The 15,524-nt window shown below is 37.0% G+C and overlaps 1 protein-coding gene across 3 annotated transcripts in view; it reads right to left on the bottom strand.

Moving 5' to 3' along the window:
- NRIP1 (nuclear receptor interacting protein 1) overlaps window positions 1-15,524 on the bottom strand; it is a 107,392-nt gene that overhangs the window by 81,954 nt on the left and 9,914 nt on the right. For 2 of the 3 annotated variants that reach the window (XM_070367648.1, XM_070367654.1), the window contains exon 2: window positions 2,606-2,687. The gene's annotated coding sequence lies outside the window, so the exon portion shown is untranslated. Of the gene's footprint in view, window positions 1-1,822; window positions 1,926-2,064; window positions 2,164-2,605; window positions 2,688-15,524 lie in introns of all 3 variants that reach the window. The other variant, XM_070367634.1, reaches the window with a different exon arrangement.

The following is a 15,524-nucleotide window of genomic DNA, read 5'->3' as shown; positions in this document are numbered from 1 at the left end:
TGATGTGAGCAATTTGTTTGAAAATCCATTTCAGTATTTCCTTAGTTATAAGTATGTACAGGAGGGTTCTGTCTTACTTGCTTTCAGTGGGGTTAGGACAGATGTTAAGTTTCATGAACCAAACACATAATGGAATTAGAAAACTGGCTACTTAATTTTAACAGATAGGAAAATTTCATAATTCTTAGAAAAACAACTTTAGAGTTCACATAAAGCTAGAGAAAAATAAGTCCACTTCATAATAAGAGCTATCATTAGTAAAAGATACAATGATTGACAGTTCCTAAATATCCTTAAAAGCACTCTAAGTATCTATTTACTATTAAGTTAGACACATATATTTTGTAACACAGGAGTTCCATCCCTGTGCAGAAATGATCAGAAATGAATGATGCTTATTTCTACCAAAAGATTTTTAAAAGTTCACAGTAACCTTATTTTAGCCCCAAACTGGTAAGATATTCAACGTCCATTTACAGTAGAAGAGATAAAGGATAGTATAATCATACAATGGAATATACACGATTGGGCAGTGGGGAGGGGGGGTGACATATACATGGATGACTCAAAGACATAATGTTAATCAAAAAAGTCAGACACAAAAGAGTTCACACTATATGATTCCAATTGTATCAAGTTCAAAAACAAACGAAACTAATCCAAGGTATAAGATGCCAAAGACAGTTTCTGTTGGGTGGAAGCAGTACTGACCAGGACAGATCCCAGCGAACCTTCTGGGGTAGATATAGTTATGCAGGGTGGCAGTGGTGGTGTAGTCATTCATGTCAAACTCTTGTGACCCCATGGACTGTTGCCTGCCAGGCTCCTCAGTTTACGGGATTTCCCAGGCAAGAATACTGGAGTGGGTTGCCAAAAATCTTTGAACTAGCAAGTAGGAGTGCCAAGTTGAAGTTAGACTTCAGTAAAATGGGTTTTTTTAAAAAATAAGAAATTATTTTTAAAAAAGTTTGACATAAGTTATTTTCAAAAGAACGACTTAAAAGCAATTTCTATTCAAAATTTATATAAGAATTTCTCTGTTCAACCCTGCAACTAAATTTCTTTGCAATTTCTTTTTAATAAAAGCTAATAACCAGTTCAATTCTATTCAACCTGCTCTTAATTTTGCAATTACTTGATGAATTTTCATAAACGGATAAATTACAATGGCTTTAAAAAGTATAGGAAACCTCTCTATAACTAATACTTATGAACTATTTGAATGTTTATATTTTTAAGTATGTAATGTGCTTTTAATTTAAAAAGATAACTTTAAATTTCACAAAATTCAGGCTTTCAGATCATATCCTCTGTCACTGATAAAGTATATATAAAAATTAAATTTAGTATTTGAGAGTTCACTTAGAAGTTCTTTTACAGTTCTAATGTGTTTATTTAAATTTACTATTTGCTTTTACCCTCTCCATCTGACAGGAACAGGGAGAAAATGTTGTTTTGCTAATAGTGAATAACCTTAAACCTACAAAGTTCAATATACTGTGCTATAGAAATATAAAAGACTATATTGATCCAATTCTACAAACTCATAGTGCTTGACAAGTGATCACATAAGAAAATCTGTAAAACTGACTTTTGTGTTATTTCGTGTGAATATAAATGAAGACTATCCAGTTAATAGTCATATGGATTCAAAGAAGTTGACGCTAGAAGTTGACCAATCTTCAGTTAATAGTCACATGTAATCACTACAACTTTAACAAATATATTATCTTATTAAATGTATTAACGCATTCTTCCTTTATCAGCTTCTAGTCTAGCAAGACAGCTGCCAAGTCTTTTAAAAGACCACCACAACACTTACAGGAGATATGAAGGAGGACACCAAGGAAATCTGGGATATGACTGAAGGTGACCTGTGTTCACCACTGACCTCAGCAAAACTGGCTGGTATGTCCTCATGGGGTCTTGGGATTGTAAAGGACAGAAACACAAAGCAGGTAAGTTTACCAACTGACAATCTTAAAATCCTTCCTTCCCAGGAATATATCACATGTCCTGAGACTCAGGGCCTATGGAGCAGATGAATTACTATGTTGCACCAACCTACACACATGCGATAATGCAGAGGGAACTGAGCAGATGGATGTTCAGAGGCGGAGTCAGGTGACCTGGTTGTTTATTTCCATGGACCCTGATGAAAGACTGATGGAAATACAGATGACAGCTGGTCCCTATTCTAGAAGGTAGAACTTTATGTAGGCACAAAGAACTTTAAGACTGCCTGAATATTTAACATATATTTCACACCGTTTCAGATAAACGGGAATTTTTTACAACTGATTTTCAAATCAAAACATTCTTTAAAATAGTACTGTGCTCAAAAGGTAAAATGTAAGTATCTCAGATGTTTAAAAAAGGCAAAACTGGTTCCATCTAAACCAGATTTCTTGTACTCACACAAAATTCAGAATTTACCAACACTGAAATATATCCCTCTCCTCTGTTACAAATGTCAAGCAACTCAGTTAACAATCTCTGAAGCATAAGAAAAATAAACTAAATACGGCATAATATTCTTTCTTTCCTATAACTGAAAAGGCTTAACTACATTTTAAAAAGTGGAGCAATGAGGCAAAATACATACCTTCTGGATGTGTTTCTCCCCAGTATTAAAGTAATGGGTCCTGAGAACAGAGTTCTTAAATTGCTCACAATCCAAGCACTCTCTGAAAATTAATAAAAAGAAATGTTACTTCAAGTTCATCTTATCTCAAAGAATTTCAACAGTATCTTTAACAATTAAATCTTAACTACTGACTGAAAAAAAATCTGAAAAAATGACTCCCCCCAAAAAAAAGATGTATTGCAAGTAAAAAGTATTCTTAATTATAGACGTTTTCCTTGAGCATGGTTATTGATCACATCTGATAAAAAAAATATGCATTACAAAATTACTTACATCAAAACATACTATTTATCTGTCTATACACTGTGTAAAGACTCTTCCATCAATTCTCAACTATATATAAGAAGTAAATGTCAATGACCAAGGGGAATTATGATCAAAGATTCTGGGAGAAAAGTATTAGAATTACTTGGTAGTTAACACAAGAGTTGAAATACCTCATTTCCAACCCCCCACCCCCCCGCCCAGACCATTAGAAACAAAAAATACTAAACTTGGAATCAGAATCATCCTAGATATAGAATGACATCAACATGGGGAACAGTTTATACTTATAAGAACAAAAGAGTGTATGAAAAAGTTTTAGGCTAGCAAGACCCATAGCCCCCGTTTAACACTGCGGTGGCTGAGAAAACTGTATATTGACCGACAGGCCAACGGACAGTGAGCCCAGTTAATGATAAGACAAGTATGGGCATTCGCTAAGACTCCTCACTCCACTCACACTAGCCACTGTATATATGTCAGGTTCACATTTTCTACAATTCTCAATTTCTACCCCTGGGCTTCCCTGTTTTCTTGGCAGTACAGAATCTGCCTGCCATGCAGAACATGAGGGTTTGAGTCCTGGGCAAGCTACAGTCCATGGGGTTGCAAAAGAGTTGGACACAACCGAGTAACTGAACAACAACAACAATAATCCCACAGTCAATGACTGGTTCTCAAGGATTATAGCTTAGCTTACAAATAAAGAAAGAAACCTAAACCTTAAACTCCCCAAATAAAGCATTTTCATCATTATTTCATTAGTGCCCTTCAGTCTCCTTAAAACCATGCACATTTCTTTGAGTGATGCTTCTGTGATATCCTAGGGAAGCAGGCTCTCTAACCACCTTGCCTCTGGGTCACTTTGCATCCTGCTTGCTGTTACTCCCCTGTGACTGTGAGTCTTTCATTCATCTCTGTATCCCCCAGTACCTAGTAAGGTGCAAGGCACAGAGCTGATGCTGAGTAAAGTCTGCTTTATGAGTCAATGAATCTCAGAGACTTGATCAACTAATACATCATGCTGAAGTAAAAATAGGATCAGCCAACAAAAGCAGGTAGTTACATGAGCCAACCACAGTGGAGAACACTCACCTTTTTAAAAAATTTCACGCTTCATACATACACATACTCAATTCCCATTCTCAAACGCTCTCCTTCTCCCTTTTCTCAGTTCGCCTTAGCAACACTCTCCTGGCATCTAAGTCAATACTCTCCCAATCCCTACTAACACTCAGCCAACTGGGTGGCAGGGCTCTTTTCTGCCCTAGTGAATTGGGACTCTGCACCAACTGGCATGGTAACAAACATTAACACAAACTCTCTTAGCACACTCTTTTAGCACACTCCTAAGATCAGCAGCTCCTAAGCTACCCTCCATCAGCAGCAAGGAATGTCACCTAATGTGTAACTCAAAAATACCTCGAATCATAACTAAAAGCAATATGTTCCCCAAATTTTATTAGGAGACAAGTACTTATTACCTTAAAATAGAGAAAAAAAATAAGAAACAACAACAATAACAAAAAACACTGAAGAGACTGCCTAATGACTAAAAACAAAAAAGAGCATTATCATTTCCTATTAGGACACTACTTTTTCAGCAGCTAAATAAAAACATTACCAAATCATTTTATGTAATAAAATTTAACCTTACTTTGACCTTCCTCATACAGCAAACAAACCTCTCTATCCAATAAAGTTCCATCTGAACTATGTAAGATGATAAGCAATACCTTAATTGCATTCATTTACATGACTTTGAAACTATTCTGGGCTGAAGTCACTGACTGCAAGGTCACAGAATACAAAAAAGCAAAATGTACGCCATTTACCAAGGAGGAGTGATGCACTTAGACAGTGGGGAGGCCTTCTCCCTGCCTCCTTAGGAGCAACCCAATGCTTAATGCAGTCAACAGGTGCAGCCATCTCTAACATCTCTATCTGAAATGTATCATACATAATTGTACACACTGATCTTATAAGTACACATACAAAATATAATAAGAACATGTATTTGCTAAATCCATCTGATATTATGGCTCTCTTATTAAAGGCCATCTCCCTGAACAGAGGCAAAGGACAATTCTATGCCTTATCAACACTAAAGATCAAAACATGCAACAGGGCTATTACTATTTCCAATGTTTTAAAAAAATGTCTAACAACTAAAAGTCAGGTTATAAAGCTGTAACAATTTTTAGGACAAGAACTGCAAACACAGAACGCTAAGTATATTAAGCATTTCTGCTTTCATTTTTCACAACCCAAGCATATATTCAACTAATTTGCTTAGAGGAGCAGACTTTTTACATATCTCAAAGCCAATAATACCACATTAGTGAAAGTAAAGAAATAAAACTGGCTGATAGAAACTGACTACCAGAAATTACAAGGGACAATGTGTATTCTTCAAAACTTTATAATTTAATATCATAACAGACAAAAACAAGTTAATCCTACAAAATATGTCTTTAGTAAAATTGTAACACAAACTAGATGTTATTGGCACTTGAATTTACTGGAGAAAACAGAAGGAAACTAAAAGGTTAGGATCTAGAGACCTTTAAAATGTACTATCAATACAAATATAGAACCTCAAATATTTGTTTTAGGTTTAATATATCATCACCAGGAGATTCATTTTAGAAGCTACTGTCCATTAAATTAGATAAATCTCTTACATTTAATGTATTAATACTATTATACCAAAGCACTTTTATACTACTCAAGCCAAACCTCTGTAATTTAAAAACGATTAAGCCAAAAAAAAAAAAAACAGAAGAAGCAATAATATAAAATGTATGCCCCTTCACCTTTTCTCCCTACCTAAAAGGGCAGGACTCTTTCCATGTAAATCTATATTAGATCCCAATCATTTCAACTGATGTTACTCCACAAAGAACATAAAGATGAAAACATTTTTAAGTACTATATTCCTAAACAAACTCCAACACCTTGCTGTCACTTTGTCCTTTTAAAATGATAAATAACATATCTCAACTTCTCTCTATAAGTTAAACCAGTTCACTTTGGAATAGTTTAGTAGCAAAAATAAATGCATACATGTATTTTAAAATATACTAGTTACTATTATGATTCACATATAACTTTCAGTGACCATATCTTCTTCAGATATTTTAATTCTAAAATAATTCAGGATTTAACGTGGGCATGGCAACCCATTCCAGTATCCTTGCCTGGAGAATCCCATGGACAGAGGAGCCTGGTGGGCTACAGTCCATACAGTCGCACAGAGTAGGACATGACTGAAGTGATCTAACACACACACACACACACACACACACATAATCTGTAACAAACAATTCATGGTTCATATATTTCAATAAGGATAAAATACTGGGGCCAACCCCATCTTCAAATATTATTTCCAGTGCTCTTGGTCACATTTTTAATTTCAAATCTCAGGCTTATGATAATTTCTGATAAATAGGACAACATTTTGTTATTTATCAAACACTTCCCTCTGCCCATCCAAAAGACCGAATGCTTCATGTTCTTAAAGCTCACTAATTATGATCATAATATCTATCTAAAGTTCTATTTCATACATATAAAATTAGGTTTTCCTTTCCTTGGATATTAGACTATATTAAAACCAATTTTTATCACCACATTTTAGCCTTTGTATGTCTTCATATGAGCTACAACCTTGAACTGAAAATGAACTTTTAAAGGCAGCTCTCTTATAGTTCTCAAAACTGAAGGAAAACGTCCAAGCCTAGGTTGGGACACACTTCATGTTAACAGCATGTATCAGCCTCACAGTTTCCCTTTCATTTCTCTCTTCTTTTCCCTTACCTCTCCCTTGGTCAGTGAACAAAATACTACACTTTATATAAGTAAAGAAATACAACCATATATATATATATATATGGTATGGAGGTAAATGATCCATCTTGTCCAAAAAAGAGATACCTAAAAAAAGAAACATCAATTCTGAGTATAAAATTATATCCTGCACTGATAGGTTACTTAGAGAACTCTAAAAAAGGACACTGTAACTCAAAAACGGTAAGGAACAGACCAGAAACCCTCCATAAGATGAAGAGTATGTAGAGTAGTCCACATCTCCATTTGAAACACTTGCTCCAGAACATGTTAATTGACAATTCTGTCTTGGACATAGTTTTCTTCCTCTCTCACCTGTTCGTTCCCCCACCCATCTTGCATTCAACGCCATAAACAGCAGTTATTCCCCCATTATAAAACAGTTGACGGTTAAAACAATGAGCCAACGAAGAAAGTACAATATTCTATAACTGACGTTTACTGCACTGGCCTTGGACTTCTAATCTTTACCAGACGGGCACACAAATCAGTCCATCAGCTCATAAAGGTGTGCTTTTTTAACCTCTAAAACAGATGGGATTGGCCAGAAGTGTCTGGCATGTCAAACTGCTAATCACTGCTGCCCTTTGCACAAAATAACCCACTTAAGTTGAGGCATGGTTGCACTGTAACCGACATTAGTCTGTGGGAAACCCATTTAACTGTCACACACTCCTGCCACTCCTGCTCTCCCTTAATTAAGCCTAATGCCTTATGCTTCGACCTTTTGTTCTAGCCTATTAACCCTATCTAGTACAAGTTCAATTATGTTAAACTAAAAACTTTGCTGTAAAATATTAAATGCCACGCTCAAAAACCATAAGGAACATCCTCACAGCCCTTAGTTCTATGCACCCTGCTACTCAATGCATGTGACAGTAAAACCTCATTTTTGAAGTGATACTGATTCTGACAGAGTCAAGAAGAACCAAATCATCATGTTGGTCCAACCCCCTTATTTTATAAACTGAGACCAGAAAACAATAAATGACTCACCTATTTCACAGCTTCAGCTGAACCACACTGAAACTTATCTAATCTTTAACGCTGATCCTCTATTCTCCATGTCTCTGATTTATAGCCAAACCACTCTGGAGCATGTTAAGGATACTAATATTTTTAACGCATTACCACTTGTCACCACCCACTAAAATTCACTACACAAATAAGCTTAAAGCAAACTCAATGAGCATATTGACATCAGTTTTGAGGTAATCTTTCTTTTCCACACCATAACTTCTATCCACTCACTATTTCTTTTCTTCTTTTTAAAAGGAACAATGGTCATCTGAGGGAACTGCTAAATTCTGCAACACTCCCAAGGCAATAGGTACGAAAACAAAGTTTTTTTTTGCTTTACTGATGCTTCATTTAAGTATTGAATCAAGCAAAAGACTTAAGCTACAGAAAGCAACTACAACTGGCTACTTATCCCCATTGGAAAAAGCTGATTATCTTTAAAAATATCCTTTTTACACCTGTATGTAAATGGACTGCTATTCAAGTGCCCAAAAATAAAAATGGCATCATCAGAAAGAAAATACACAAGGATGTATAAAACGTAATATATGCAGGTAAACGAGCATAGCAAACGGAAAACAAACACGGAGCCGACTAGCAGCAAGCTAATGATTCAGAGTCACATTCACCTTTTTTACTGCAAAAGATATTAATGCTAATATTATATATATATATATATGCATTCTTTTTTATATTCTTTTCCATTATGGTTTATCCCAGGACACTGAATAGGATCTTGTTATCCTTAATATTAATTTAAATGAGACATTATGCCTTAATTACAAGAGTCAGTTCATAACACAGAAATTAAGTTTGGGTCTCAGACACTGAGGAATTCAACAGTGGGAAAGTTACACTAATGCACAGTATTCACGCGCCCTACAACACACTGATTGACACTAAGGAACAATGAAAAGCAGTTGGGCACTGATAAAAACACAAAGTAGAATACACCACATTAACAGTAAATGGGCTAATTTCTCTACTCTCTTGCTTTGGACAGTGGTCTATTAGCCTGTATATCTTCTTCACTATGACTTATAAGCTTAGGAATAGAAAACTATGCAAGTCCTGACAGATATCTTCTCTGCTTACAAAAGACATCTACTTCTAATTATGCATAAAGTTTAGTACACATTTTTTGTCTTCACAGGCAAGAAACTGGATTAAAGTCATTTTAAGAGCATTTGTTAAATCTCCGTGCTGGATATGTGTATACCAGATAACCTACACATTTTCTTTAGTATTTGAAAATCGCTAGTCTAGAAATTGTGACCTCCATGCTAAAATAATTTTATTTTCTACCTTAGCATTGATAATCTAGTTGAATACGATAATGTTATAACAGAAAATTCACCTCTAGTGAAAAGCAAATCCTAATTTTTAAAAACAAAAGAGCTTCATAAACTACTTAAGTTCTATGATTTACAAGGTTTTGAACAAGTCCTTCTTGATACCTCTTAACTTTCAAGATGATTGAATGCCAAAATTAATACTAGATATGAGATTATAAGATGCCTATAGTATCCCAAGAAGTCAAATTCAATGCAATTAAATGTGCTGAGCTGGTAGATCTTGATGACTACTGCAGGTGAGGTCAAGAAAACTGCCCATGAGGCTCTAGAAATATTTTCTTTTTTTGTCTTTAAAAAAAGTAAATGTTGCCCCCAAAGATTTTGCTGAACATGCATTCTAATATATTATAAATTGTGTATTTTTTAAGAAACTTAGTATACAAAACAATTTCAAGTGCCAAGTAATTATAATGTCACCAGCAGTTTCATGGTTTCCTTCATAATAAATATGTCTGGAAAGAAGATGATACATTTTAAAGAAGAAATATTATTCCTTTTAGAAGTTCTAACTTAAATAGACTAAAGAAAAAAAACGGTACAACAGCAGTTATTATGCATAAGTTATTCATAATAATTAGCAGCTGTTATGTATTAACGCATAAAGGCTCCATTCCTAAGCCCCCAAAAGCCAGGTTTCACCAATAGTGGAGATTGGTACAGTAAAACGAATGTTTTTTAGCAACCTTCTATGTAACAGGCACCTACAGCATGGATAATGCATTGATGGATAAGCTCCTATTCATGAAACTGACAGTCTACTGAGGAGGACAGACATTCAACAAAGGTGGGACTATTATAATCAGGGGTTCAAGGAACTGTGAGAGACAAATCTGATCATTTTAGAGGTGTGGAGACCACGATGAGCACCTACACTCTCTTGTCTTCTGTCCCATGAGTAAGAGTATTCCATTCCAATTTGCTTCACCAAGGTCAGAAATGTGGTCAATCTGTGGCCCACATCAAAGGCTACAATTACGCTTCTTCTCTTCTGCTCTCTTTCTAGAGGTGGATCTTGGTGCAGCTGGTTCAGGGCATTGGTCACCCCTGGTCTACACGGTGTCATCTCTGATCTGGTACCTCTCCTCAGGAGAATACAGGAGTGGGGCCCATAATCTTTGCACTATGTTCCCAATAGAACCAACAGACCCAACCACCTTCACTAGTGGTTTTAGATTATTACTCTTTGGTAGTAAGCAGAGCTGGCCTGTGAGTGTTGTGATCACACTAGTTAACTACAGTTACCTGACTCTGCTGCTGCTGCTGCTGCTGCTGCTAAGTCACTTCAGTCATGTCCGACTGTGTGCAACCCCATAGACAGCAGCCCACCAGGCTCCCGTCCCTGGGATTCTCCAGGCAAGAGTACTGGAGTGGGGTGCCACTGCCTTCTCCATACCTGACTCTATTCATCTACAAATAAAATTCCCCTTATTGTTATTCAGTTGCTCAGTCATGTCCGACTCTTTGCAACCCCATAGACTGCAGCATACCAGGCTTCCCTGTCCTTCCCCATCCCCTGGAGCTTGCTCAAACTCATGTTCATTGAGTCACTGATGCCATCTCATTCTCTGACATCCCCTTCTCCTCATGCCCTCAACCTTTCCCAGCATCAGGGTCTTTTCCACTGAGTTGGCTCTTCCATCTGGTGGACAAAGTATTGGAGCTTCAGCTTTAGCATCAGTCCTTCTCAATGAATATTCAGGGTTGATTTTCTTTAGGATTGACTGGTTTGATCTCTTTGCAGTCCAAGAGAGTCTCAAGAGTCTTCTCCAGCACCACGGTTTGAAGGCACAAGTCTTTTTTATTGTCCAGCTCTCACATCTGTACATGACTACTGGAAAAACCATAGCTTTGACTGTACAGACCTTTGTAGGCAAAGTAATGTCTCTTCTTTTAAATATGCTGTCTAGGTTTGTCAGTGCCCTACTGAACTTTAAATATAATTCAAAAATACATGTAATATGTAGAAACAAGGTTGCCGCATGAACAGATGTGCACCTGTACTGTAAAGCTTCTCTTTTTTAAACTCTCACCCTAGAAAATATATTCCAAGTTCTAGAATATCAAATGAATCATAAGACTGTCCTGAAGACCATATTTTAACAGCATGAGAAGAAAAAACAAGGATGATGCAATTGACCCTGCTCACTCCACTTCTTAAGATCCAGTCCTGATTATCACAGGTCCTCCCTTGGGGTCAGCTTAGACTTAGTATATTGCTGGATCCATCATCAGAGATTATTAACTATTCCTTAACACCTGGTACAAAACTCTGTATTTCTGAGGTTACCTTAGCAAAAACAAACAAAAAAGAGTGAAATAAATCAAAACTTGATTTCCCGTCCCTGGGATTATTCTTAGGTGCTCAGTATCCTCCTGTGTAAGATACAGACAAAAAAATGTTTTGGAAGTTTTAAATTAACAACGACAAAAATGTTGGAAAATGAATAAGCATTTACCCTACTGTATCACATGGATACTCCTAGCAATTAAAAAAAAAGAAAGAAAAAGATTTAAGTGAGAAATGAAGAAAACAAAAGGGAAAATGGGGGAAAAAAGGAAACAAAAATAGAGAAAGGAGGAAGATCAAGAGAAAAGGAAAAGGTGTGTAAGGCTAAGCAGTAGCACTGATCACTATTTGATTTACAGTCTATACCAACTACCTAGCCTATGTGCTTTTCTGTTAAGCAAGATGCCTCTAAACACCGACTTGTTTGATAATGAGCAAGTAGGACAAAGTATTCCTAGAACAAGTACATTTATACTCAGAAATTTCACAGTTTCTATCAAATTCCTTTCCAACCTGATAGCTAAGGCTCCTATGAAAGTACTTCAGCTCCTGAAAGCCCAAGCAAAAGCAAAAAAAATAAGAGAATATAACACTGATTCAGCTCAGTTGAGGATTACCAGGACAGGTGCTGCTAAGTCACTTCAGTCACGTCCGACTCTGTGCGACCCCAGAGACGGTAGCCCACCAGGCTCCCCCGCCCCTGGGATTCTCCAGGCAAGAACACTGGAGTGAGTGGGTTGCCATTTCCTCCTCCAATGCAGGAAAGTGAAAAGTGAAAGTGAAGTTGCTCAGTCGTGTCCGACTCTTAGCAACCCCATGGACTGCAGCCTACCAGGCTCTTCCGTCCATGGGATTTTCCAGGCAAGAGTACTGGAGTGGGGTTCCATTGCCTTCTCCAAGGACAGGTGAGAGTAACATTTTACTAGCAGAGTGAACAATGTATTGCTTTGAGTTTTGCCTCAGTAACACCAAACATTCAGGGGGGAAAAACAGGCAGTGAATAAAACTGTTCATCTTCAAACTCTGACCTCATGTAGATTTAGTCTATTTCAATCTTTTTTTTTTTTAAGTGTGTCTGAATTTATATACATATATGAACTCAGGAAAGATTTTCTTATACTCAGATTGTTTGCTTACACAGTTTCTCACTTATTTGGCCAGAAACAATACTCTCTTAATAAAAAATCATAGTCAAACATTCTTTTGCAGCTTTTATCCAACATTTACTCGGCAATTCAAAATCCAAAACACACTAAAAAGTATGTATATAAACCTTACTACTCAATCTTATATATTCAATATCGTTTCAATTTGACTGCCTTTTAGTGTATAAGGAACCACTCAGCTTGATTCTTTTGGGTTCAAAATTCCATATATTTTAAATGAGGCAAGTAAAAAGAGGTGGAGAGGTTTATAACTCCATTTCTCACGGTTCCAACAATAAAAGAACATGCCTCATGTGTACTTAAAAATACATGATGTGCTGCAAATCTCCCTAACTCAAAAATTTCTTTCCTGACCATGGTCTACTTCCCAAATGTAGCCACATACTCCCCGTCTCTCGATTTCTGCATCCTCTTGATAAATTCACAAACGCACTGTCAGTTTCCTTTTTGTATTACAGAGACTAGTTCATTAGCATAGCACAGTACTTATAATTATTGGGGGGTAAACACAGGACAATAAAAATAAAAATCATGTTAAGAGCCGTAATAGCCAAGAGATTTAACTTTTCAACCAGGAAAAGCTAAGGCTCTGAATCTGCTGCAATGGCCCCTTGAAGTGCACAAACATAATTAGCCTTGGGAATACCTAGATTAAGACCATGCCAAGCTCTTTTAATGAATTATATCAAGAAACATAGTAGCTTTCTCTGCCTCAAAGAACACTGTGGTCCATTTCACCAGAGCTCAAGAGTCTGCATAACCGCTCTTGGTGACTCCATCCCCTCCTGCAAGTGCAGAAGCAGGACGTCAGGTGACAATTCACAGCCAACAGTGGCAGAAACACCTGTTGGAAGCAGGGTGCCTTCCCCGTGGGGCTGCTCTTTGAGAAGCCAGGCTACCTGAGTCCTGTGGCTATTGAGCTGGGAGCACGGTTTTGTTTTTTTTTTTTAATGATTTTCTAAAAATCAGGTAGAAACTGGTTTTCTCTTCAAAAGATGTCATATTCTCATAGAAAAGCAAATTATTATCAATCAAATTAGTTGTATGACCTCAGGCAAGTCACTCAGGCCTCTCTCAGACTAGGTCTCTTATCTGTAAAATAGAGAAGTATTAGGCACTCAGTCATATCCTACTCTTTGTGATCCCACGGATTGTAGCCTGTCAGGCTCCTCTGTCCATAGAATTCTGCAGGCAAGAATACTGGAGTGGGTAGCCATTCCCTTTTCCAGAGGATCTTCCTGACCCAGGGATCAAACTTGGGTCCCCTGAATTGCACGCAGATTCTTTACCATCTAAGAGACCCCATGGATTATAGCCTGCCAGGCTCTTCTGTCCGTGGAATTCTCCAGGCCAGAATACTGCAGTGGGTAGCAGTTCTCTTCTCCAGATTTTCCCAACCCAGGGATTGAACCCAAGTCTCCCTCATTGTATATTATTTACTGTCTAAGCCACCAGGGAAGCCCAACATAGAGAAAATGATGCTTATATGTCACAGGAGAACGCTACAACAGCCAGCCCTATGCCTAGCATAAAAGCCAGCCTTATGCCTAGCATAAAAGCAAGTGCCCCCAAGCCTCTTCTTTCCCTACCCCTCCTCCTCTCAATAAAAAAGGAAAAGGCAACAGACAAGTAACTAAATAACTTTTTATATTTCAAGTTTGGACTCAATCATCTCTACTTTCAAAGCTACAACCTTGAAACCTTTACTGTTTCCTGTCAACAACAACATATATTGATAGCCAGGGTTTCAGAATTTCGAAATGAAATCTAACCTCCCTGTTCTACAGAATCTACAGATGTTGCCCAGAGAGATAAAGGACTTCCCTTTCATCAGTTATCACACATTGATTCAGTAGCACAACTTAAGCTAGAAAGTATGTGTGGAAAAACAAAACAGAGATGCTTTTTCAAAATATGCTTTTCAAAAGTCAAACCTGAGCCTACGTGACCCATTGTGCAAATACTCCCTTTGGCGAAAAACTGCAACTGTGATTAATTTCATTTTGAGGATATTTCTTATATCCCGTTTGGTAGTGTTTCCTGTGCTTTCAAGCACTTTTTCTTGCTGTTCTCCACCTTCTTCTGTTCTCCTTCCTTTCCTTAATTTCTTTTCCAGGGTAAAAATCTACCACTCTATTGGAGATTACTATAAATTCGGGAATCAAAAACAAAAATTCTTTAAAATGTGTGCTTTAAAAGAAAAAGATATAATCTCTTAAATATTTCATATCTTTCAATATCTAGAAAAATTCCTCAAGACAGCAGTCTCTTTTGAAATTTCTAATTCTCAAACTTTGCTTGTGTCCTGTTACATGTCAGGCTCTCTTATCCACACTGTCATTAAATCATCACAGTTACAATAATATTCTTATTCTAAGATGGTATACAAACATAGTTTCCTCTGTTACTATTGTAATGCTAAACTGTCTTACTTTTTTTTAACACAGTAACATAGGTAACATGTTCCCATATTATGTTCAGTACAGAAAATTCAACAATTACAAGTACACGACTACCAGAAGTTATCTTAGCCACTATGTGATTTAGCTTCTCTCTTATGTAAAGAGAAAACTAGGTGCTTTTACCTAGTACCCTCACATAGCTGGTAAAGAAGCTAAAAGTAAAATCATCATAGCCGACTACAAAAAACACAGGTCCCACACTTGTTAGGTTCCTGAGCTACCCTCAATCTATTAGCAAAGTACAGATTTGAAAACAAGGAGTAGCCCTGTCTATCATTTAACAGGTGACTGAAAAATGACTTTCTTAATTGCAGGTCCAAGGGTGAGAGCCTCCTTTTCACAAAAGGTCTGAATAAACACCAGCATCAGGTCAGTCACAGCTGTCCCGGTCCCAGTGGTATCCTACGCTGATGACTCAAATTCCCAGCAGGCTTCTAGTTGAGTATTTCTTGAAACTCTAGGCTTAGTCAC

Source organism: Bos mutus, chromosome 1 (genome assembly GCF_027580195.1).
Source record: "Bos mutus isolate GX-2022 chromosome 1, NWIPB_WYAK_1.1, whole genome shotgun sequence".
NCBI classification, from domain to species: domain Eukaryota; kingdom Metazoa; phylum Chordata; class Mammalia; order Artiodactyla; family Bovidae; genus Bos; species Bos mutus.
This window is presented reverse-complemented; position numbering and strand designations above follow the sequence as displayed.